The sequence below is a fragment of the Cervus elaphus genome, chromosome 18 (genome assembly GCF_910594005.1).
Source record: "Cervus elaphus chromosome 18, mCerEla1.1, whole genome shotgun sequence".
NCBI lineage: Eukaryota > Metazoa > Chordata > Mammalia > Artiodactyla > Cervidae > Cervus > Cervus elaphus.
In genome coordinates, this window is record NC_057832.1 from 15,726,158 (window position 1) to 15,751,236 (window position 25,079).

Below are 25,079 nucleotides of genomic sequence, written 5' to 3' on the forward strand. Positions count from 1 at the left end.
GAAAAAATAAACAAAATTGACAAACCATTAGCAAGACTCATTAAGAAACAAAGGGAGAAGAACCAAATTAACAAAATTAGAAATGAAAATGGAGAGATCACGACAGACAACACTGAAATACAAAGGATCATAAGAGACTACTACCAGCAGCTCTATGCCAATAAAATGGACAACTTGGAAGAAATGGACAAATTCTTAGAAAAGTATAAGTTTCCAAAACTGAACCAGGAAGAAATAGAAGATCTTAACAGAGCCATCACAAGCAAGGGAATCGAAACTGTAATCAGAAATCTTCCAGCAAACAAAAGCCCAGGACCAGATGGCTTCACAGCTGAATTCTACCAAAAATTTAGAGAAGAGCTAACACCTATCTTACTCAAACTCTTCCAGAAAATTGCAGATGAAGGTAAACTTCCGAACTCATTCTATGAGGCCACCATCACCCTAATTCCAAAACCAGACAAAGATGCCACAAAAAAAGAAAACTACAGGCCAATATCACTGATGAACATAGATGCAAAAATCCTTAACAAAATTCTAGCAAACAGAATCCAACAACATATTAAAAAAATCATACACCATGACCAAGTGGGCTTTATCCCAGGAATGCAAGGATTCTTTAATATCCACAAATCAATCAATGTAATACACCACATTAACAAATTGAAAGATAAAAACCATATGATTATCTCAATAGATGCAGAGAAAGCCTTTGACAAAATTCAACACCCATTTATGATTAAAACTCTCCAGAAAGCAGGAATAGAAGGAACATACCTCAACATAATAAAAGCTATATATGACAAACCCACAGCAAGCATTACCCTCCATGGTGAAAAATTGAAAGCATTTCCCCTGAAATCAGGAACAAGACAAGGGTGCCCACTCTCACCACTACTATTCAACATAGTGTTGGAAGTTCTGGCCACAGCAATCAGAGCAGAAAAAGAAGTAAAAGGAATCCAGATAGGAAAAGAAGAAGTGAAACTCTCGCTGTTTGCAGATGATGTGATCCTCTATATAGAAAACCCTAAAGACTCTTCCAGAAAATTACTAGAGCTAATCAACGAATATAGTAAAGTTGCAGGATATAAAATTAACACACAGAAATCCCTTGCATTCCTATATACTAACAATGAAAAAACAGAAAGAGAAATTAAGGAACCAACACCATTCACCATTGCAACAAAAAGAATAAAATACTTAGGAGTATATCTACCTAAAGAAACAAAAGACCTATACATAGAAAACTATAAAACACTGATGAAAGAAATCAAAGAGGACACAAACAGATGGAGAAACATACCATGTTCATGGATTAGAAGAATCAATATTGTCAAAATGACTATACTACCCAAAGCAATCTATAGATTCAATGCAATCCCTATCAAGCTACCAACGGTATTTTTCACAGAACTAGAACAAATAATTTCACAATTTGTATGGAAATACAAAAAACCTCAAATAGCCAAAGTAATCTTCAGAAAGAAGAATGGAACTGGAGGAATCAACCTGCCTGACTTCAGACTCTACTACAAAGCCACAGTCATCAAGACAGTATGGTACTGGCACAAAGACAGAAATATAGATCAATGGAACAGAATAGAAAGCCCAGAGATAAATCCATGAACCTATGGACACCTTATCTTCGACAAAGGAGGCAAGGATATACAATGGAAAAAAGACAACCTCTTTAACAAGTGGTGCTGGGGAAACTGGTCAACCACTTGTAAAAGAATGAAACTAGAACACTTTCTAACACCATACACAAAAATAAACTCAAAATGGATTAAAGATCTAAATGTAAGCCAGAAACTATAAAACTCCTAGAGGAGAACATAGGCAAAACACTCTCCGACATAAATCACAGCAGGATCCTCTATGACCCACCTCCCAGAATATTGGAAATAAAAGCAAAAATAAACAAATGGGACCTAATGAAACTTAAAAGCTTTTGCACAACAAAGGAAACTATAAGCAAGGTGAAAAGACAGCCCTCAGATTGGGAGAAAATAATAGCAAATGAAGAAACAGACAAAGGATTAATCTCAAAAATATACAAGCAACTCCTGCAGCTCAATTCCAGAAAAATAAATGACCCAATCAGAAAAATGGGCCAAAGAACTAAACAGACATTTCTCCAAAGAAGACATACAGATGGCTAACAAACACATGAAAAGATGCTTAACATCACTCATTGTCAGAGAAATGTAAATCAAAACCACAATGAGGTACCATTACACGCCAGTCAGGATGGCTGCTATCCAAAAGTCTACAAGCAATAAATGCTGGAGAGGGTGTGGAGAAAAGGGAACCCTCTTGCACTGTTGGTAGGAATGCAAACTAGTACAGCCACTATGAAGAACAGTGTGGAGATTTCTTAAAAAACTGGAAACAGAACTGCCATATGACCCAGCAATCCCACTGCTGGGCATACACACTGAGGAAACCAGATCTGAAAGAGACACATGCACCCCAATATTCATCGAAGCACTGTTAATAATAGCCAGGACATGGAAGCAACCTAGATGCCCATCAGCAGATGAATGGATAAGGAAGCTGTGGTACATATACATCATGGACTATTACTCAGCCGTTAAAAAGAATTCATTTGAACCAGTTCTAATGAGATGGATGAAACTGGAGCCCCTTATACAGAGTGAAGTAAGCCAGAAAGATAAAGAACATTACAGCATACTAACACATATATATGGAATTTAGAAAGATGGTAATGATAACCCTATGTGCAAAACAGAAAAAGAGACGTAAATGTACAGAACAGACTTTTGGACTCTGTGGGCGAAGGCGAGAGTGGGATGTTTCGAGAGATCGGCATCGAAACATGTATATTATCTATAGTGAAACAGATCACCAGCCCAGGTGGGATGCATGAGACAAGTGCTCGGGCCTGGTGCACTGGGAAGACCCAGAGGAATTGGGTGGAGAGGGAGGTGGGAGGGGGGATCGGGATGGGGAATACGTGTAACCCCATGGCTGATTCATGTCAATATATGACAAAACCCACTACAATATTGTAGAGTAATTAGCCTCCAACTAATAAAAATAAATGAAAAAAAAAAAAGAAATTGCCACAGCCACTCCAACCTTTATCAATCACCACCCTGATCAATTAGCAGCCATCAACATCAAGGCAAGACCTTCCACCAGCAAAATGATTACAACTTGCTGAAGGCTCAGATGATGTTTAGTGTTTATTAGCAAAAAAAGTTTTTAAATTTAGGTATGAACATTGTTTTTTAGACATAATACCATTGCACATTTAACAGACCACAGTGTAGTTAAACATAACTCATGTGTGCACTGAGAAACAAAAAATTCATGGGACTCACTTTATTGTGATATACGCTTTATTGTGGTGGTCTGGAACTGAACCCATAATATCTCCAAGGTCTGCTTCTCTGTATCACGTCACTTATATGTGGAATGTGAGAAAGCCAGATTCATAAAAACAGGGTAAGATGGTGGTTACCAGGAGCTGGTTGTGGGGGTAACAGGTGAAAAGTTGTTGAAGACAACAAACTTGCAACGAGTAGATGAATGTGTCCCAGAAATCTAATATACAGTATAGTGAATATAGACAATGTTATATATATATATATATATATATATATATATATATAAATGTAACCAAATCAACACATTATCATTGCCGTTGTTGTTTAGTCGCTAAGTCGCATTCAACTCTTTTGTGACCCCGTGGACTATAGCTTGCCATGCTCCTCTGTCAATGAGATTTTCCAGGTAAGAATCTGGAGTGGGTTGTCATTTCCTTCTCCAGGGGATCTTCACATCCCAGGGATTGAACCCATGTCTTCCGCATCGCAGACAGATTTTTTACCACTGAGCCACCTGAGCAGACCAGTCAACACATGGTATACCTTAAATTTACACAACATTATATCCAACACATTTACATAAATTTTTTCACCTTATTTTTATTGGAATATAATTGCTTTACAATGTTGTGTTAGCTTCTGCTGTGTGATGAAGTGAATCAGCTACATGTATACATATATCCCCTCCCTCTTGGACCTCCCTCCCAAGTAACACACAACCTGGAACCAATAGAGCAATGTCTTCAAAGTATTAAACCAGAAACTCCCCACAGAATTGTATGTCTATTGAAAATATCCATCAAATAAATGAAGTTAATATAAACAGGGACCTACTGTACAGCATAAGGAACTACACTCAATATCTTATAATAACTTATAAAGAAAAAGAATCTGAAAAAGAACAGATATATGTGTATAATACATATGCATGACTGAATCACTTTGCTGTACACTGTAAGTAACACAACACTGTAAATTAACTACACCTCAATAAAATGCTTTTTAAATAAGTGAATAAAATGAAAACTTTCAGACATGAGAAAGCTTTCAAAGCACACTTCAGCAGATTCACAGCACAAAAAAACTGCCCTTCCTTCAGGCAGAAGGAAAATGGCACCAAACGGAAATTTGTGTCTACGCAAAGGTGTAACAAGCATACAGTGTGTTGGCAGTACAAAAGACCTCTTTTCCTGGTTTTTAAAAAGTCTTTAGGGGCTTCCCTGATGGCTCAGCGGTAAAGAATCTGCCTGCCAATACAGAAGATATGGGTTTAATCCTTGATCTGGGAAGATCCCGCATGCTGCAGAACAGCTAAGCCCATGCACTACGACTGCGGAGCCTGCGCTCTTCAACCAGAGAAGCCACTGCAGGGAAGCCCTGCTTGGCAACTAGAGGGTAGCCCCCACTTCCCATCTGGAGAAAAAGCCCATATGGCAACAAAGACCCCAGCACAGCCAAAAACAAATAGATACATTTGTTCAAAAATAATAAAAAGCCTTTAAAATATAATTGACTGCTTAAATCACTCCCTTGTGGAGTTTCTAACATGTGTAAACACTAAAGGCATCACAATGATGCCCAGAGGCCAGGAGAGGGACTGGAGCACCGGGGGTAGGTTCTTAGAGTGATGTGAGTACCTACCACTTAATACCCATGTCTTCCTGAACTTGGAGAGCTAGTTTGAAATCCTGCTTTCTTGCAGAGCTTTGAGAGACAAAGAGAAGGTCCACTGATGTTGATAGAAGATAAAATAGAGGTTCATAAACAATTTTTATCATTGCTATTCAAGTGATTCGTAAGACATTTTAGAAATTCACAATCTCGGGTCTTGCCCCATACCTACTCAACCAGAACTTTCACTATAACAAGCTTTTCGTGTGACTCACACATAACAATGATGGGGACTCAATGCATGGAGACCCAGTGGGCGGAGAACAGGAGCAAGCGCCTTCTCTGTGTGAACACACTTCTTCCTCATACAGTGTCCCTGCTGCCAGAACACAAGCCCCCAGGCATGCGTCCTGCACTAATGGCCAGCATGATCTCAAGACCAGCCGATGATGTCATGGCCATTTTAGACTTGCTAACAGGCCCCGTAGGTGAGAGGCAAGTGTCTGGTGTGTATACAACTACAGCGGAGGAAAGTGCTGGCGGTGCCCAGCAGCGACCAGTGGTGCCCAGCAGTGAGGGGCACATGACAGGGCTCGCCCCTGGCCCACCTGCGTCCTCCCAGGTTCCACCGTCACCCTGGAATGACAATCGAGGCTTTGAGAGATGCCTGGCATCATGCAAATCAAAAGCTTTTCTGTGGACAGTTTTTTGGCTATGTTCTTGTAAACCCGTGGACTACAACTTCTGTAAATGCTCATGAATACGTCTCTCTTTCTTAGCAAGAGAGCAGACTTCCGGGCAGCGGATCAGGGCAGGGCGCCCTCTGTGTGGGGAGGGCAGAAGGGGCGGCTCCAGCTTCTCTGCAGCCCTGCATTCAGGTGGCATCGCTGTCTTTCCCACCCTGGGGGAAGAGCAAGCAGCCCCTCCTCACCTGAGAGCTTAGGCTCGGGGACAGAGGTTGTGAGCTTTCTGGAACGTGCTGGATGGGGCAACTTGCCGTATCCTCCTGGAGGTACGGACAGGCAATCTGGCTTTGGTAGCCAAATGGAAGAGGACTCTCCGTGGCTGGGTATTTGTTCATGTTGTCTTCTCAGGCCACTGGCTATGATTCCCTTGCCTCTATAATGGGGAGCCCAGTTCCACAGTCTGTGGTGGGGATCAAGAATCTAATTTTAGGGGAGGGAACAAGATGGTGGAATAAGAAGACATGGAGCTCACCTCCCCTCACAATCAAACACGCATCTACATATGGAATAATTCTCACTGAAAGCCAAGTGGAAACTGGCAGAAAGACTCCTGTACAAGCAAGGCTGTAAGTAAGATACACACGTCATCAGGTAGGAGGGAAAAAAAGCATCGTATGAAGACTAGTCCTTGGGAGGGGGCCCAGAAGAAAGGGGAGATGCACGAGTGGAGATTCTCCCTGGGAAGTGAGCGGCTCCAGTCCTGTGGGCCTACAGCAGGGAGCCGTGCTCCCTAGGCTGGTGGGAGAATCACTGGGATTGACAGGAGGGCTGTGGGGAGCCTGGACTTCACCCGTGAGGAGTGAGCGCACTGCTGGCCCCAGGGGCAGGGCGGAGAGAGGTCTGCTCTAGTGGCTGTGGGCTTCCCGTGACCGCTTCACCGTGTACCCTAGTTCAAGTCAAGAAAATGCTCTGGCTATGCTTATTCCACATCGCACCATGACACTGGACCTGGAGCAGCCGGGTCTGGGAGAGAGACTCAGCAGTGGGATGCAGGGGCGACCCCGTCCCAGGATGGAGCCTGAGCGGTGGTGGAGGCCATGGCTGGTGCTCAGCCAACGGGTGCCCCAGAAGCTGCCCGGGACGCTGAGAGCAGCCCCTACAGCACAGTCCGCCACCAGTGAGCACCGAGAATCCACGCAGGCCCTGCCGCCGGGCAGTGTGGCTTGACAGCAGGGTGGGGGGCAGAGGCTGGGGCAGCGATCAGCAGTGAGCGACAAAGGGGACTCGCTCCTGCGGCTGTGTCTGAGCGCTGCCTCGGGCGCCTGCACGGGCAGCCCATGGGACGTCAGTCTGCACACGCGACCCACCTGCCTAAACACTTCCTTCCTTTGAAGCAAAGGTCCTGGTGCAGGGAAGCGGAGAAACACACGCTTATAAGGAGCACAGCCAGGGGCTTCCCTGGTAGACGAGCGGTTAAGAACTCTCCTGTCAATGCAGGGTGTGTGGGTTCAACTCCTGATCCAGGAAGATTCCACATGTCACAGAGTGACTGAGTCCATACATCATAACTGCTGAGCCCACGCTCTACAGCCCGACAGCCACAACGACTAAACCCTCATGCCACAAAGACCGAAGCCTAGAACCTGTGCTCTGCAATGAGAAAAGCCACTGCAATGAGAAGCCCAAGCACTGTAATAAAGAGCAGACCCTGCTCGCCGCAACGAGAGAAAGCCTGCACACAGCAACGAAGACCTAGCACACCAAAAAAATAAATCAATCAGTCTTAAAAAAAAGGAACAGAACCAGCCTGCACCCAACCCTCAGGTCATCTGCTCCAGGAACTTGGGATCAGACCCTGCCCTGAAAGGGCAGTTACACTCACCAAGCAGAGAGAAAGTCCCCCCGCACAGCTGGCTCCAGCTCTAGCCCCTCCATCTCTACCCCCGACTCTCACCAAGGGGAGGGCTGCCAGGACAGCCTGAGGAAGAACACGGCTGGTGTCACCAAATCCAGCCCTCCCGCCAATGGCGATGGGCATATGAGATCTGTATAGGCACATTCCCTCACAAAAGCACCCCCTCAAGACCACTGTTAACCTAAATCCATAAAGACAGAGGTAGTCAAGCAAAATGAGGAGACAGAGGAAATTCTCTCAATGGAAGCAGCAAAATAAACAAGAACACCCCTGAAAATATAAATGAAACAGAAATTAAAAATCTACCAGATAAAAAATATAAAGGTTGGCTAATAAAAACAGTAACTAAATTATGAAATTGATGTAAATAGTGAACACTTTAACATGGAACAAGAAAATATAAAGAAGACACAATCACTAATGAAGAATTTAATAGGTGTAACAAATACACTAGAAGGACTGAATAGCAGAACAAATGATACAGAAGAATGCATCAGTGATCTAAAAGATAGAATAACAGAAATTGTTGTTCACTCATTTAGTCGTGTCTGACTCTTTGTGACCCCATTGACTGTAATATGCCAGGCTCCTCTGTCCTCCACTATCTTCTGGAGTTTGCTCAAATTCATGTCCATTGAGTCAGTGATGCTATCTAACCATCTCATTCTCTGCTGCCCCCTTCTCCTTTTGCCTTCAGTCTTTCCCAGCATCAGGGCCTTTTCCAATGAGTTGGCTCTTCACATCACACAGCCAAGGTATTGGAGCTACAGCACCAGTCCTTCCGATGAATATTCAGGGTTGATTTCCTTTAGGATTGACTAATTTGATCTCCTTGCAGTCCATGGGACTCTCAAGAATCTTCTCCAGCACTACAATTCAAAAGCACCAATTCTTTGTCACTCAGCCTTTTTAGAGTCCATCTCTCACATCTGTACTAGGAAAACCATAGCTCTGACTATACAGACCTTTGCTGGCAAAATGATGTCTCTGCTTTTTAATATGTTGCCTAGGTTTGTCACAGCTTTCCTTCCAAGAAGCAAGTGTATTTTAATTAATTCCATGGCTGTAGTCACTGTTGACAGAGATTTTCGAGCCCAAGAAAATAAAATGTGTCACTGCTTCCACTTTAACAAAAGCAGACAGAAAGACAAATTTTACAAATTAAACGAAATTTAGGAGATCTCTGAGAAAACACTGAGCGTACCAACAGTTACGTCACAGACGTCTCAGAGGAGAAGGGACAAGGGGGTCAAAGGTGTGTTTCAGGAAATTACGGCTGAAAACTGCTCAAACCTGAAGAAGGAAACAGATTCTAAGCAGAGGAAGCACAGAGAATCCGAAAGATAAGCCCAAATGAAACACACCAAGACATATCATAATTACAATAGCAAACATTAAAGAAAAAGAATTCTAGAGGAACCAAGAAAAAAACAAAGTCTCTTACAAGGGAACCCCCATAAGGCTATCAGCTGATTTCTCTGCAGAAGCATTTCAGGCGAGAAGAGAGTAGCATGACAAATTCAAAGTGATGAGAGGGGAAAATCTGCAACCTAGGATACTCTACCAGCAAGGTTATTATTCAGAATTGAAGGCGAGATAAAGAATTCAGATAAGCAAAACCTAAAAGAGTTCATTAATACTATAATAAATCTACCTTAAAAGAACTATTAAAGGATCCTTTATAAGTGGAAAAGAAGAATCTATAGGAAAGGAACGTATATAATAAAGATTAAAGATCAACCACCTAAATAAGCCAGTACATTGATTAAAAGGCCAAACAATTATAAAGCAATTAAATCTATAATGAACAAGTTAAAGGATGAAGATGAAGATGTGAAATATATCATGAAAAACACAAAATGTGGGGGAGGGCAATAAAAATGTAAATCTTTTAGAATGTGTTTGAACTTAAAGCACTACACATTTAAAATACGCAAACATAGTTATAGTTCAACATGTATGAATCACATGGTAACCACAAATCAAAAACCTACAAGAAGTATACACAAACTAGAAAGAGAAGAACTCAAGCATACTGCTAAGAAAAATCATCAAACCACAAGTTCAGTTCAGTTCAGTCGCTCAGTCGTGTCTGACTCTTTGCAACCCCATGAACTGCAGCACGCCAGACCTCCCTGTCCATCATCAACCCCAGAGTCTACCCAAACCCATGTCCATCAAGTCAGTGATGCCATCCAACCATCTCATCCTCTGTCATCCCCTTCTCCTCCTGCCCCCAATCCCTCCTAGCATCAGGGTCTTTTCCAATGAGTCAGCTCTTTGCATCAGGTGGTCAAAGTATTGGAGTCTCAGCTTCAGCATCAGTCCTTCCAACGAAAGGAGATCCAGGACTGATCTCCTTTAGGATGGACTGGTTGGATCTCCTTGCAGTCCAAGGGCCTCTCAAGAGTCTTCTCCAACACTACAGCTCAAAAGCATCAATTCTTTGGCACTCAGCTATTTTTATAGTCCAACTCTCATATCCATACATGACTACTGGAAAAAACATAGCCTTGACTAGATGGACCTTTGTTGGCAAAGTGATGTCTCTGCTTCTTTATATGCTATCTAGGTTGGTCATAACTTTCCTTCCAAGGAGTAAGCATCTTTTAATTTCATGGCTGCAGTCACCATCTGCCGCGATTTTGGAGCCCCCAAAAATAAAGTCAGCCACTGTTTCCACTATTTCCCCATCTATTTGCCATGAAGTGATGGGACCAGATGCCATGATCTTAGTTTTCTGAATTGAGCTTTAAGCTTTAAGCCAACTTTTTCACTCTCGTCTTTCACTTTCATCAAGAGGCTCTTTAGTTCTTCTGCATTTTCTGCCATACAGGTTGTATCATCTGCATATCTGAGATTATTGATATTTCTCCCAGCAATCTTGATTTCAGCTTGTGCTTCCTCCAGCCCAGCATTTCTCATGATGTACTCTGCATATAAGTTAAATAAGCAGGGTGACAATATACAGCCTTGAGGTACTCCTTTTCCTATTTGGAACCAGTCTGTTGTTCCATGTCCAGTTCTAACTGTTGCTTCCTGACCTGCATACAGGTTTCTCAAGAGGCAGGTTAGGTGGTCTGGTATGCCCATCTCTTTCAGAATATTCCACAGTTATTGTGATCCACCCAGTCAAATGCTTTGGCATAGTCAATAAAGCAGAAATAGATGTTTTTCTGGAATTCTCTTGCTTTTTTGATGATCCAGTGGATGTTGGGAATTTGTTCCCCTGCCTTTTCTAAAACCAGCTTGAACATCCGGAAGTTCACGGTTCACATATTGCTGAAGCCTGGCTTGGAGAATTTTGAGCATTACTTTACTAGTGTGTGAGATGTGTGCAATTGTGCGGTAGTTCGAGCATTCTTTGGCATTGCCTTTCTTTGGGGTTCAAATAAAAACTGACCTTTTCCAGTCTTGTGGCCCCTGCTGAGTTTTCCAAATTTGCTGGCATATTGAGTGCAGCACTTTCACAGCATCATCTTTCAGGATTTGAAATAGCTCGACTGGAATTCCATTACCTCACCTAGCTTTGTTAGTAGTGATGCTTTCTAAGGCCCACTTGACTTCACATTCCAGGATGTCTGGCTCTAGGTGATTGAGTGATCACACCATCATGATTATCTGGGTCATGAAGATCTTTTCTGTACAGTTCTTCTTGCCACCTCTTCTTAATACCTTCTGCTTCTGTTAGGTCCATACAATTTCTGTCCTTTATTGAGTCCAACTTTGCATGAAATGTTCCCTTGGTATCTCTAATTTTCTTGAAGAGATCTCTAGTCCTTCCCATTCTGTTGTTTTCCTCTATTTCTTTGCATTGATCACTGAGGAAGGCTTTCTTATCTCTCCTTGTTTTTCTTAGGAACTCTGCATTCAAATGGGTATATCTTTCCTTTTCTCCTTTGCTTTTCACTTCCTTCTTTTCACAGCTATTTGTAAGGCCTCCTCAGACAGCCACTTTGCCTTTTTGCATTTCTTTTTCTTGGGGATGGTCTTGATTCCTGTCTCCTGTACAAAGTCACGTACCTCCATCCATAGTTCATCAGGCACTCTGTCTGTCAGATCTAGTCCCTTAAATCTATTTCTCACTTCCACTGTATAGTCAAATCACAAAGGAAGAGACAAAAAGGAGATGAAATGTACTGAGAAGAATTACATAAAACTGGAAAACAAGTAATAAAGTGGCAATAAGTACATACATATCAACAATTACATTAAAGGTCAATGGACTAAATACTGCAATCAAAAGACTTAGGTGGTTGATTGAATTAAAAAATAAAACAACAAGACCATAGGACTTCCCTGGCAGTCCAGCAGTTATGGCTGTACATTTTCACTGCACACAGTGTGGGTTTGATCCCTGATGGAAATTAATATCCTGCATGCTGCATGGTGTGACCAAAGAAAAAACTAAAAAAACAAACAAGATCCATCTATATGCTGCCTAGAAGAAACTCGCTTCAGAGCTAAAGGCACAAATGGAGAAATATAGTTGATGCAAACAGAAACAACAAGAAGGTGGAGGTAGCAGTAATCGTATCAGGTAAAATAGACTTTAAAACAAAATTTATAACAAAAGACAAAGAAGGGTATTATATAATGACAAGGGGATCAATACAAGAAAAGACGTTATACTTGTTAACATACATGTACCCAATACAGGAGCACCTAAACATAAAATGCAAATACTAACAGACAAAAAGAGAGAAATTGAAAATAATACAATAACAGCACAGGACGTTAACAGCCCACTTATATCAGTGAAGGATCATTCAGACAGGAAATCAGTAAGGGAAGAGCTGTCTTAAATGACACAGTAGATCAGTTGGACTTAATAGATATCTATAAAACATTCCATCTCCAAACAGCAAAATACACATTCACTTCAAGTGTGCATGGAACATCCTCCAGGATAAAGAACACACCAGGTCACAAACAAGTCTCCACAAATTTAAGAAGATAGAAATTATTACATCAAGCATTTTTTCTGACCACAATGGTATGAAATTAGAAATCAATTACAGAAAGAAAAATGGGGAAAGAATAAACATGTGGAGACTAAATAACATGCTATTAAAAAACCAAACTGTCAATGAAGAAAAATCAAGAAGGAAAGCAGAAGATGTCTCAAGACAAATGAAATGGAAAAACCCTCCAAAATTTAGGCATGCAGAAAAAGCAGGTCTAAGAGGGAAGTTTATAGCAACACAGGCATTCATCAAGAAATAAGAAAAGTCTCAAATAAACAACCTACCTAAAACCTAAAGGAATTAAGAAAAAGAAGAACAAAGCACAAAGTCAACAGGAGGGAGGAAATAAAATGTTATGAAGGAAATAAAAAAATAGAAAAGACCAATGAAATCAAGAGCTGGTTTTCTGCAAACATAAACAAAATTGATCAATCTTTAGCCTGTCTTAAAGAAAAGAGAGAGGATCCAAATAAAGACAAGAAATGAGAGAAATAACAAGAAGACCACAGAGATACAAAACAATTACAACAGAAAATACTACAAACAGCTGTATGAAAACAATGTGGAAAACCTAGAAATATACACCCTGCAAAACTGAAGAAAGAAGAAACAGACAATTTGAAGTGACTTATTACTAATATTGAAACCATAAAAACTCCCAGAAAGCAAAAGTCCAGGATCAGACAACTTCAAAAGTGAATTCTACCAAACATATAAAGAAGCGCTAATACCTATCTTTTTCAAACAATTCCAAAAAAGTGAAGAGGATGGAATACTTCCAAATTCATTGTACAAAACCATCGTTGCCTGGATACCAAAATCAAAGACAGTAGAAAAAAAGAAAATTACAGGCCAATATCTTTGATGAATATAGACACAAAAATCTTCAACAAAATATTAGGAAACCAAGTCCAATAATATATGGGCTTCCCAGGTGTTGCTACAGGTAAAGAACCTACCTGCCAATGCAAAAGACACAAGAGATGAGGGTTCAATCCCTGGGTCAGGAAGATCCACCTGTTAAAATGACACTTTTCACAGAACTAGAACAAAGAAAAAGAAATGCAAGAAGGCGAAGTGGTTTTCTCAGAAGGCCTTACAAATAGCTGAGAAAATAATAAAAGTGAAAGGAAAAGGAAAAAGTGAAAGGTATTCAGAGGATACCAAGAAGAGAGAAGCAAGCCTTCTTAAGTGAACAATGCAAAGAAATAGAGGGAAACAATAGAATGGGAAAGACTAGAAATCTCTTCAAAAAAATCTGGAGATACCAAGGGAACCCTTGGTGGGCACAATAAAGGACAGAAATGGCAAGGACCTAACAGAAGCAGAAGAGATTAAGAAGAGGTGGCAAGAATATAAAAAGAAACTATACAAAAAAGGTCTTAATGACCCAGATAACCATGATAGTGTGTTCACTCACCTAGAGCCAGATAACTTGGAGTGTTAAGTCAAGTTGGCTTTAGGAACTATTACCACGCAGAAAGCAAATGGAGGTGATGGAATTCCAGCTTGAGCTATTTCAAATCCTAAAAAATGATTAATTGTTACAGTGTTGCACTCAATATGTCAGCAAATTTGGAAAACTTAGCAGTGGCCACAGGACTAGAAAAGGTCAGTTTTCATTCTAATCCCCCAAAAAGGGCAATGCCAAAGAATGTTCAAACTACCGTACAGTTACACTCATTTCACAAGCTAGAAAGGTAATGTCAAAATCCTTCATGCAAGGCTTCAGCACTACATGAATCGAGAACTTCCATGTGTTCAAGCTGGATTCAGAAAAGGCAGAGGAGTCAGAGATCAAATTGCCAACCTCTACTGGTTCATAGAGAAACCAAAATAATTCCCCCCAGAAATCTACTTCTGTTTCATTGACTATGTTAAAGCCTTTGACTGTATGGATCATGACAAACTGTAGAAAATTCTTAAAGAAATAGGAATAACAGAACACTTTACCTGTCTCCTGAGAAACTTGTATGTGGGACAAGAAGCAACAGTTAGAACTGAACACGGAACAACAGGCTGGTTCAAAATTGGGAAAGGACTACGTCAAGGCTGTATATTGTCACCCTGCTTTTTTAACTTATATGCAAAGTACATCATGCAAAATGCCACGCAGGATGAATCACAAACTGGAATTAAGAATGCTGGGAGAAATATCAACAACCTCAGATATGTGCATGATACCATTCAAATAGCAGAAAACGAAGAGGAACTAAACAGCCTCTTGATGAGGGTGAAGGAGGAGAGTGAAAAAGCTGGCTTAAAAGCAACATTCAAAAACTGAGATCATAGCATCTGGTCCCATCGTGTGTGTGTTCATGGTAAGTTGCTTCAGTTGTATCTGACTCTTTACAACCCTATGGACTGTAGCCTGGCAGGCTCTTCTGTCCATGTGATTCTCTAGGCAAGAATACTGGAGTGGGTTGTCATGGCCTTCTCCAGGGATCCCAACCCAGGGATCTAACTTGAGTCTCTTGTGTCTCCTGCATTGGCAGGCAGATTCTTTATCACCAGTGCCCTGCTAAGTATGGCAGAAAGTGAAGAACTAAAGAGCCTCTTGATGACAGTGAAAGAGGAGAGTGAAAAAGTTGGCTTAAAGCTCAATATTCAGAAAACTAAGATCATGGCATCTGGTCCCATCACTTCATGGCAAATAGATGGGGAAACAGTGGAAACAGTGTCAGACTTTATTTTTTGGGGCTCCAAAATCAGTGCAGATGGTGACTGCAGCCATGAAATTAAAAGACTTGGAAGGAAAGTTATGACCAACCTAGACAGCACATTAAAAAGCAGAGACGTTACTTTGCCAACAAAGGTCCATCTAGTCAAAGCTATGGTTTTTCCAGTAGTCATGTATGGATGTGAGAGTTGCACTGTAAAGAAAGCTGAGCACTGAAGAATTGATGCTTTTGAACTGTGGTGCTGGAGAAGACTCTTGAGAGTCCTTGGACTGCAAGGAGATCCAACCAGGCCATCCTAACGAAAATCAGTCCTGAATATTCACTGGAAGGACTGATGTTGAAGCTGAAACTCCAATAATTTGGCCACGTGATGCGAAGAACTGACTCATTGAAAAGACTCTGATGCTGGGAAAGATTGAAGGTGGGAGGAGAAGGGGACGATGGAGGATCAGATGGTTGGATGGCATCACCGACTCAACGGGCATGAGTTTGAGTAAACTTTGGGAGTTGGTGATGGACAGGGAAGCCTAGTGTGCTGCAGTCCATGGGGTCGCAAAGAGTCAGACATGACTGAGCAACTGAACTGAACTGAGTGCCCCTAGGAAGCCCTCTGGTCAAATCACTTCATGGCAAATAGATGGGGAAAAAGTGGAAACTGTGACAGATCTTATTTTCTTGGGCTCCAAGATCACTCCAGATGGTGACTGCAGTCATGAAATTAAAAGATACTTGCTCCTTGAAGGAAAAGCTATGACAAACCTAGACAGCTTATTAAAAGCAGAGAAATCACTTTCAACAAAGATCCATATAATCAAAGCTATGGTCTTTCCAGTAGTCACGTACAGATGTGAGAGTTGGACTATAAAGAGGGTTGAGTGATGAAGAATTGATGCTTTCAAATTGTGGTGCTGAAGAAGACTCTTGAGAGTCCTGTGGACAGCAAGGAGATAAAACCAGTCAATCCTAATGGAAATCAACCCAGAATATTCACTGGAAGGACTGAGGCCAAATCTGAAGCTCCAGTACTTCCGCTATGTGATGTGAAGAGCTGACTCACTGGAAAAGACCCTGATGCTGGGAAAGATTGAGGGCAGGAGAAGAAGGGTGCATCAGAGGCTGAGATGGCTGGGTGGACTGACTAAATGGACATGAGTCTGAGAAAACTCTAGGAGACAGTGAAGGATAGGGAAGCCTGGCATGCTCCAGTTCATGGGATCACAAAAAGCAGGACATGACTTAGCGACTAAATGACAACGACAAAGAAAAGAAAATCCTAAAATTCATACAGAACTATAAAAGACTCCAAATTGCCAAAGCAATCTTGAGAGAAAAGAATAAAGTTGGAGGTATCATCCTCCCAGGCTTCAGATAACCTATAAACTCACAGAAATAAAAAAAAAAAAATGGTACTGTCGCAATAACAGACACAAAGATCAATGAAACAGAGCACAGAAATAAACTCTTGCACTATGGCCAATTAATCTACAACAAAGGAAGAATATACAGTGAATAAAAGATAGTCTCTTTAATAAGCGGTGTTTGGAGAACTAGACAACTACATGTAAAACAATGAGACTGGAACATTTCCTCACACCATACAGAAAAACAAACTCAGTGGGTGGATTAAAGATATTAATTTAATTTTATCTATTAAAAATGGATTAAAGATATGAAACTATAAAAGTCTGGAAGACAACATAGGCAGAACACTCTTTGACATATATTGTAACAATGTATTTTTTTGTCTCATAATGCTCCAAAATCACTGCAGATGGTGATTGCAGCCATGAAATTAAAAGACGCTTACTCCTTGGAAGGAAAGTTATGACCAACCTAGATAGCGTATTAAAAAGCAGAGACATTAAATTGCCAACAAAGGTCCATCTAGTCAAGGCTATGGTTTTTCCAGTGGTCATGTATGGATGTGAGAGTTGGACTGTGAAGAAAGCTGAGCGCTGAAAAATTGATGCTTTTGAACTGTGGTGCTGGAGAAGACTCTTGAGAGGCCCTTGGACTGCAAGGAGATCCAACCAGTCCATCATAAAGGAGATCAGTCCTGGGTGTTCATTGGAAGGACTGATGCTGAAGCTGAAACTCCAATACTTTGGCCACCTCATGCGAAGAGTTGACTCATTGGAAAAGACCCTGATGCTGGGAGGGATTGGGGGCAGGAGGAGAAGGGGATGACAGAGGATGAGATGGCTGGATGCCATCACCGACTCGATGGACATGAGTTTGAGTAAACTCCAGGAGTTGGTGATGGACAGGGAGGCCTGGTGTGCTGCAATTCATGGGGTCACAGAGTCAGATTCAACTGAGTGACTGAACTGAACTGACCTGAATGCAAAAGAAATAAAAGCAAAAATAAACAAATGGGATCTACTTAAACTTAGATTGTGCACAGGAAAGGAAATCATTGACAAAATGAAAGGACAACCAATACAATTGGAGAAAATATTTGCAAATGATATAAACAACAAGGGAGTAATATCTAAAATGTATAAACAGATCATGCAACTCAGTGTCTAGAAAACAAACAACCCAATTAAAAAATGAGCAGAAGACCTAATTAGACACTTTCTCAAAGATGATATGAAGATGGCCAACAGGCACAAGAAAAGATGCTCAACATCAATAATTGGTAGATAAATGCAAAGAAAATAATGAGTTATCACCTTACCCCTGAATAACCATCATCAAAAAGTTGATAAAAAAACAAATGCTGATGAGAATGTAGACAAATTGAAACTCTCTTACGATGTTAGTGGCAATGTAAATTGGGGCAGCCACTATGGAAAACAGTATAAGCTACCTCAAAAAAATAAAAATAGAACATACTATCTAGGGATTCCGTTCCTGAGTGTAGGTTGAGAAAAAATGAAAATACTAATTTGAAAAGATACATGCACCCCAATGTTCATGGCAGCATCCTTTATAATATCCAAGACGCAGAAACAACTCAAGTGCCCATCCACAAATGAATGGGGAAAAAAGGAGTGGTGTGTATAATACATGTATATATGTATACATATATTTATTGCATATATATGTATATAAACATATGTTTTATACATATATATGAAATACATACAGACAATGGAATAATACTCAGCCATGAAAAGGGGTGAAATAATCCCATTTTCAGCCACATGAATGGATCTAGAGAGAGTATTATGCTTAGTGAAATGTCAGACAGAAAAAGACAAATACTACATGATATCATTTATGTAGAATCTAAAAAGGTAATATAAACAAATGTAAGCAAATGTAAACAAATATATGCAAAACTGACTCACAGACACAGAACACAAGCAGGTGGTTACCAGCGGGGAGAGGGAAAGGAGGAGGGAAAGTTATGGGTCTGGGATGAGGAGATACAAACGACTGTGCATAAAGCAGATAGACAAGGACCTGCGGTATAACACAGGGGATTATAACCATCATCTTACAGTAACTGTAACGGAGTATGATCTATAAAAAAACTGAATCACTATGCTGTACATCCGAACCTAAACTATGTATATACTTCATTACGAAAAGAACCTATTTCCACAATTGTGCCCAGTCATTTTTACTACCAAGCAAATTGGTGAAACAGAATGTAGAGCATCTGGGTGCCACAAAACAAAACCTACAGCTCCTTTTGTAGTCCAGGGAGAGACTCCACGAGACGCCTGGAGGGCTCCTTACAACAAGATCACAGCCAAGTTCCCAGCTGAGAAGTCCAGCGTGGGGCCCAGCTTGGCCTTTAGCAAATCGTCACTTTTGACTCTGCATCACTGGCTTCTGTGCTTTTCACACAGAGCCCGCGGCCTTGTCGTGGCGCCACCGCCCTGCGAGTTTGATCCAGGTCTGCCAGCTTCCACATCAGACGTCCTTGGGCCCGAACAGAGGGGCAGGGCTCTGCCCCACGCCAGTTACGTCATCAGTTACCACTAACCTCCGATTGGCCACCGCGGGTCAGGTGACTTCCTGGGGCCTCTAAACTGGGCGAGGGAGCGAGGCACAGCCTCTTCGCAGGAAACACAGCCTGGGGCGTGGCTATTGTCTGTCCCCTAGACGAATTAGCATGATATTTTGTGTCTGTGGCTGCGCCCCGCCACGTGTGGGATTTTAGTGTCCCCATCTGGGATGGCACCCACGCCCCGGGCCCTGGTAGCGCAGAGTTTTAACCACTAGACTGCCAGGGAAGTCCCGGCATGATGTTGACCTGGGAAAAACGTTGAGCGACATCAAGAGTTTCTAGTTACAGCTAAATCACAGATTTCCTCTAAACCACCTTCCGTTTGCTGCTACGTCCTGGGCCATTTCTGCAGAGCTGGGCACAAGGAAGGCTCCCAGGCGTTGGGGGCTGAGAGGCCAAAGTCCCAGGCTGAGCGCTGCCGCCACACGGAGCCGTTTCATGTCCTCTCCGGCCGTGACAGACTGCACAGCACACCTAATGTTTTTAAAAGGATCTATTATGTGGTTTAAATAAATGTCAGAGGCCAGTTTCATGCAACAGAATCTGTAGCAGGAAATGCCCTGAGCACCCAAGAGGTTGGGTGCAGAGGAGCCAGCTGCTAACTCCTTCCATCAGCAGTATCTCCATCAGTGGAGGGGCCTGGAAAGTGACCCTATTCTTCTCACCCATCAGGACATCTCTGACATTGAGCTGCTCATCATTCACTACCACGACAGCAGTTCATTTCAGCAAAGTGCATGTGAGCACCCCTGCACGCTGGATGTGGCAGGCGCAGGTGTACATGGTGAGCGGGGTCCCCGTGGGGCCCCTACCCCATTCTGATGGACAGAAAGCAAAGACCCACTGGTACAAACTATACGACCAAGGGGGCACAGAGCTTTGTGGTCAGGATCTTGAGTGTCTCTATGGAGGCTTCCCGCCTCTAAGCCAGTGGTTTCCTAAGGCCAGCATGCAGGGCTTGTCCACCCCCAGGGTTTGATCCAGTCAGCCGGGGTGGGGTCCAGAATCTGAATTTCTAACAGGTTTGTGGGAAGTGTAGAGGCTGCTGATCATATCTGAGAACTCAGCTCTGCATAGCTGGGGTGGGTCACTCTGTGTCCAGCCAGGCGGCTGAGTGGGCAGTAACCATGCTGCAAGAAGAAAGCAGGGAGCAGGTCAAATCCCCTGACTCGTAATGTCGAGTTCCATACTGGACCCCCCCGGAGAGGTCTGTGGGCTGAGAATATGAGTCAGCTGAGGACATGCTGCGCTGCAGTTGCTGGCCAGTCGGTGGACAAGGGAAGTCATGGAGGTAGATGGATGGGAGGCTCTGGTGGAGTTACCTGGTGTGAAAAGGAGTACAGATGCCAGGAGAGGAGACAACCTCGTCTTCCTGCTATCCGCCCCCTTCCCTCCCTTCCTCTTCTCCCCTACCCCTCCTCCCTCCCTCCCTGCCTGTCTATCTGTCCCTCCCAAACACACACCTGAGTCTCTCCTCCCTAGTTTCCGTTTACAATGCTCACTTCAGCTCTGACAGCACAGGCTGTGGATGTGTCAGGCACCCGTGTCCTTTCTCAAGTTCTCTTTACAAGCCTCACTCTGAGCTCACACCCAGGTCGGCCTGCAGGTGACCCTCCAGGAGGGTCCTAGATCTAGCCTGGCATCCTGCCTTGAGGTCCTCAGCCTTGGTTCCCAGGGGAGGGGGCAGTACTAAAACCTAGAACAAGGAAGAGGAGGGAAGCAGCGAGGGTGCGGCCAATAAGAAGCCGTGTCCTGTCTCCCAGAGGGCCAAGGCTGGCTGGTCTTCATAAAGAACGTGCCCCAAAGGCCTCTCTGCTCAGGATGCATGTTCTGAAAGGTGGCATGCATGGGACCATGGGGCCTTATTTAGGTGAAGGGGGAAGTTTGAAAAGAAAAAAGCACCTTGTATTCCAGATTGGGGCCCACCTGCCCCCTGACTGCAGCTTGGGTCAGCCAGGCAAGGCTGCAGGAAAACCTCTGTCCCAGGCCCCATCTACACCAGTGCCCAGAAAACCATGAGCCACGAACATGCTGGTGGTTTTTGGATGCTAAGTTTTGTGAGTGGCCGGTGAAATTCCTTTGGAGACAAAATTAAACTAAATGTGCTGCCCTGTATGGTCAGCCTGCCCCCTCACACACCCTCCCTAGGCCAGGCAGCCTTGTGTGAATTTCGAGATGGTCTTTCCTATGAGCATGAATCACGGAATCTCAGACAGGGCCACTGGCAGTGAAAACAGATGATCCCACGACGTCCTGAAGGATGCCCATAACGAGGGGCAGAGGCTGTAGGGCAGACGCAAGCCAGTAGGCGGGCAGACAGGGAGACGTCCAGAGTCGACTGTCTTGTGCTCCCAGCGTATCCCTAGAGCAGCCTCTCCTGGGCGACTGGAGTGAACCTCCTGATGAAAGAAGGGAAGGCAGACTGCAGCTTTCCAGTAGATATGTAAAGGAATTTTTTATAAAAAAGGCAGCTGGTCCAAAGGTATTTATTGCAGTGCTATTCACAGCAGCAAAAAAAAAAAAAAAAAGCCTGAAAGGGCTGAAATGCCCCCAGACAGGCCTGTGGAGTGGAGGGGTGATGTGTAGAGAAGGTACGTGCCAGCAGCTCCAACAAAAACTACAAATGCACCCCGGCAAGCACGTGGAGATAGAGACATGCACGTTGTGATGCTTGGGAAAAGGCGAAAGTTGACATTTCAGTATTTTTATCTGTTCCTGTAAACTTGCTTGCGAATATCAGAGAAATTCACATGAAGTGAAAGCTCTTCTTTCTCAGATGGCTATAAAAAGATGTTCCATGCTGGCCCTCAGCGTCGCTTTCTCTCTTCTTCCCCTCAGCACATCTCTATCTGCCGGTCCCTCCCTTGTCTGCCTGGGCGGGTGTCTCCAGGACTGAGTGAGTTCCCCCTTGGGGTACTTGGGGGGAGGAGACGTCAGAGGGCATAGCTCAAAGCTCAGCTTGCAGGCCACCCTGCCAGACCTATGAACATAACAGGGCGGGATGTGACAGGCTGTCGTGTCCCAGATGGGAGGCAGAGACCTGCTTTCTGTGGACACTGTCATCTGACTCACTGAGTGCTGTTCTAAGACTCTTCCTCCCCCAGAAGGCAGGCAGCAAGGCTCGTACTAGGTCGGCCATCCTTCTGGCAGGAAGAGCACAAAGAGGAAGGATCCTGGGGCCTTGTGAGCATCCTCAGCGTGAAATGATTGCTTCCCACCTGTGCGCTGCTGTTTGCCCAGCTCCAGGTGGGGAAGGAGAGCAGAGAAAGCACCACGGGTGGGACCGGGGCAGCACGGCACCCGCTCCAGGCGTGGCTGGTCTGAGCATCACCGAGGTGCCTTGCAGGCGACAGTTCTGATAAACCCACTGACAGCGCATGCTCCTGGGTTGGGACCTGGCTGGGGACTCCAGGAGCCCCACCTCATCAATTTCATGCTCCTCTCGGTGCTCCTTCCTGTGGCTGGGGACACAGGGTGATTGGGTGAGCTGTGCAAGACCCCACTTAGGTGAAATCTGTGCTCTTCACCATGTTAAGAGTTCCCAGCAGCATTTCTGGGAGAACAGTTGTCCTCTATGTTGTAATGGGCACGTCATCCTCAAAAGACCCTAACGTGCATTTGGGGACAGTGTTGACTCGGGTTGGGCGGGGGGCCCTGCGTAGGTGTCTTTTTTGCTGTTAGTGAGGGCAGTCGGCATCAAATATTGGAGAGGTGCTCTGAGACATGTCATTGGAATGCCAGCAACAGATGTGGGTGACCTTATTCTCTAGAAAGTCCCCCAAAGCAAAGTGTTATTGTGTGTCTTACAAATATTTTTCAAAGACAGTAGAAATAGAGCATAGAGGAGTGTGAAGGGAATCTTCTGGAAACACCCAGGCTCTGTTGCAGCCAGTTTTCTGCATAAACCAGGGGATAAGGAGACAGCCCTGAGTCTCAGGACAGGGTTAGTGCCTTTTCCAGAGGGGTCAGCATATGCAGCTTTCTGCGCCCTCCCTGGAGGCAGAGCACTCCACAGGTGATGTGATCATTGAGCCCTATGTCATGCAGGAAGGTCTGGGGTGACCTGTGCTGCCAGGACAGAAGGCAAAGGCTTCTGGGCAGAAAGGTGCCCCCTTGATCCTGCTTCTCTTTAATGGGTGTGTCCTCTGCGCCAGCGAAGTGGACATCTCTATTGTCCATGGTACTTTAAGCCGAGAGCGAAAAAGAAAACCAACAGTCAGAAACCTCCACAGTGAGGATACATACTGACTCTTGGGACTGGAAGCCCAGGGCTGGGTGGTCTGAGAGAACTTCACAGGCTGTGTTCCCCTGCTGCTTCACTAGGGAGGGGGCCCATGGGTCAGCTTCCTTCTCAGCCAGCCCCGTGGAGCCAGGGGGCTGCTGGGGTAACACGAGCTCCCTGTCTGCCTGTTCACAGCCTGTGACCCAAGAGAAAGGACCTTTGCGTGGTCTTGTCTAAGGACATCTGAAGGGGCATTGCGGAGATGCTCAAGACACAGGTCCTGCATAGATACCCGTGTGTCCATGTTTTTCTGGGCATGGGGCATCCTCCCGACCCACTCCCTCCTGGATAGAAGCCTTGTCTTGTCCTTGCCTGGGCCCTGAGGACCCACCATGGACTTTTGCCCATGACTGCACCTTGGCCACCTCCGTGACATCAGCCTATGATGGATGTTCCAATCCACCTGGCACTTCATCATGAGGAAGTTCACCCACTTGCAAGAGTCCTATCTCCTGGGCTTCGTGGGTTTGCTGCCTGGCTGCATCTGCTCTAACTGGGTTCCGTCTTCTCTAGGGACGGCTCCTCCCACTGCCTGTATCCAAGTCTGCCCATCCTGTGGGCCCCTCTGGTCTCAATGGTCAGAATCCCCAAGCTAGCCTCCCAGCCAAGTCCTCAAACTCCCCCAAAGCAGGGGGGAGGAGGAGGAGGTGGGGCTTGCAGGTTAAAATCTCCAACTTGAATCATAATACCCTGAATGACTAATACTTTCCTCCACACTGGACTCAGGGCCACGTAGAAGTGAGGTCACATTTTATTATCCTAAAACAGATGAGGGCCCTATTCCTGACGAGGGGATAGTTCATGATATTGAAATCTAATTGCAGAATTTTGCACAAAGAAATCCCACTAGGTCATACGTGTAAGTAACCAGTTACGTGGAAAATGACAAAATGACAAGAAGTGACAAGTGCAGACAGTGGGGGAAGGTGGGAAGAGTGGGACTGGAGCCAGACAAGTGTGTCTTCAGGCCCCATCACTGCGCTTTACCACATGACCTTCAGAAGGCACCTCGCCTCCCTGAGGCGGCTCCCTGGACTATGAAGTGGGGATGATAGTTGGTGGGAATGTAAATTGGTGCAGCCACTGTAGAGACCAGTATGGAAGGTTCTTAAAAAACTAAGTATAGAACTACCATATGATCCAGCAAACCCACTCCTGGGCATAGACAGAGAAAAATATGGTCCAAAAGGGTATATGCACTCCATGCAAAGGAATCCTCATGTAAGGGAATTCCAGAAAAAATCTATTTCTGCTTCATTGACCATGCTAAAGCCTTTGACTGTGTGGATCACAACAAACTGTGGAAAATTCTTAAAGAGATGGGAATACCAGACCACCTCACCTGCCTCCTGAGAAACCTGTATGCAGGTCAAGAAGCAACAGTTAGAACTGGACTGGCTCAAAATTGGGAAAGGAGTACATCAAGGCTGTATATTGTCACCCTGCTTATTTAAATTATATGCAGAATACATCTTGGGAAATGCCGGGCTGGATGAAAGCCAAGCTTGAATTAAGATTGTCAGGAGAAATATCAACAATCTCAGATATGCAGATCATACCACCCTGATGGGCAGAAAGGAAGAGGAACTAAAGAACCTCTTGATGAAAGTGAAAGAG

General features: G+C 43.9%; 1 long non-coding RNA gene across 1 annotated transcript; it reads left to right on the forward strand.

The window, feature by feature from the left end:
• Positions 1-2,299: 2,299 nt before the first annotated feature.
• Positions 2,300-24,628, forward strand: LOC122673735. The gene is made up of 3 exons (XR_006334813.1): positions 2,300-2,367; positions 20,464-20,471; positions 24,567-24,628. It is a non-coding gene; the product is annotated as an uncharacterized LOC122673735 (long non-coding RNA).
• The last annotated feature ends 451 nt before the right edge of the window (positions 24,629-25,079 follow it).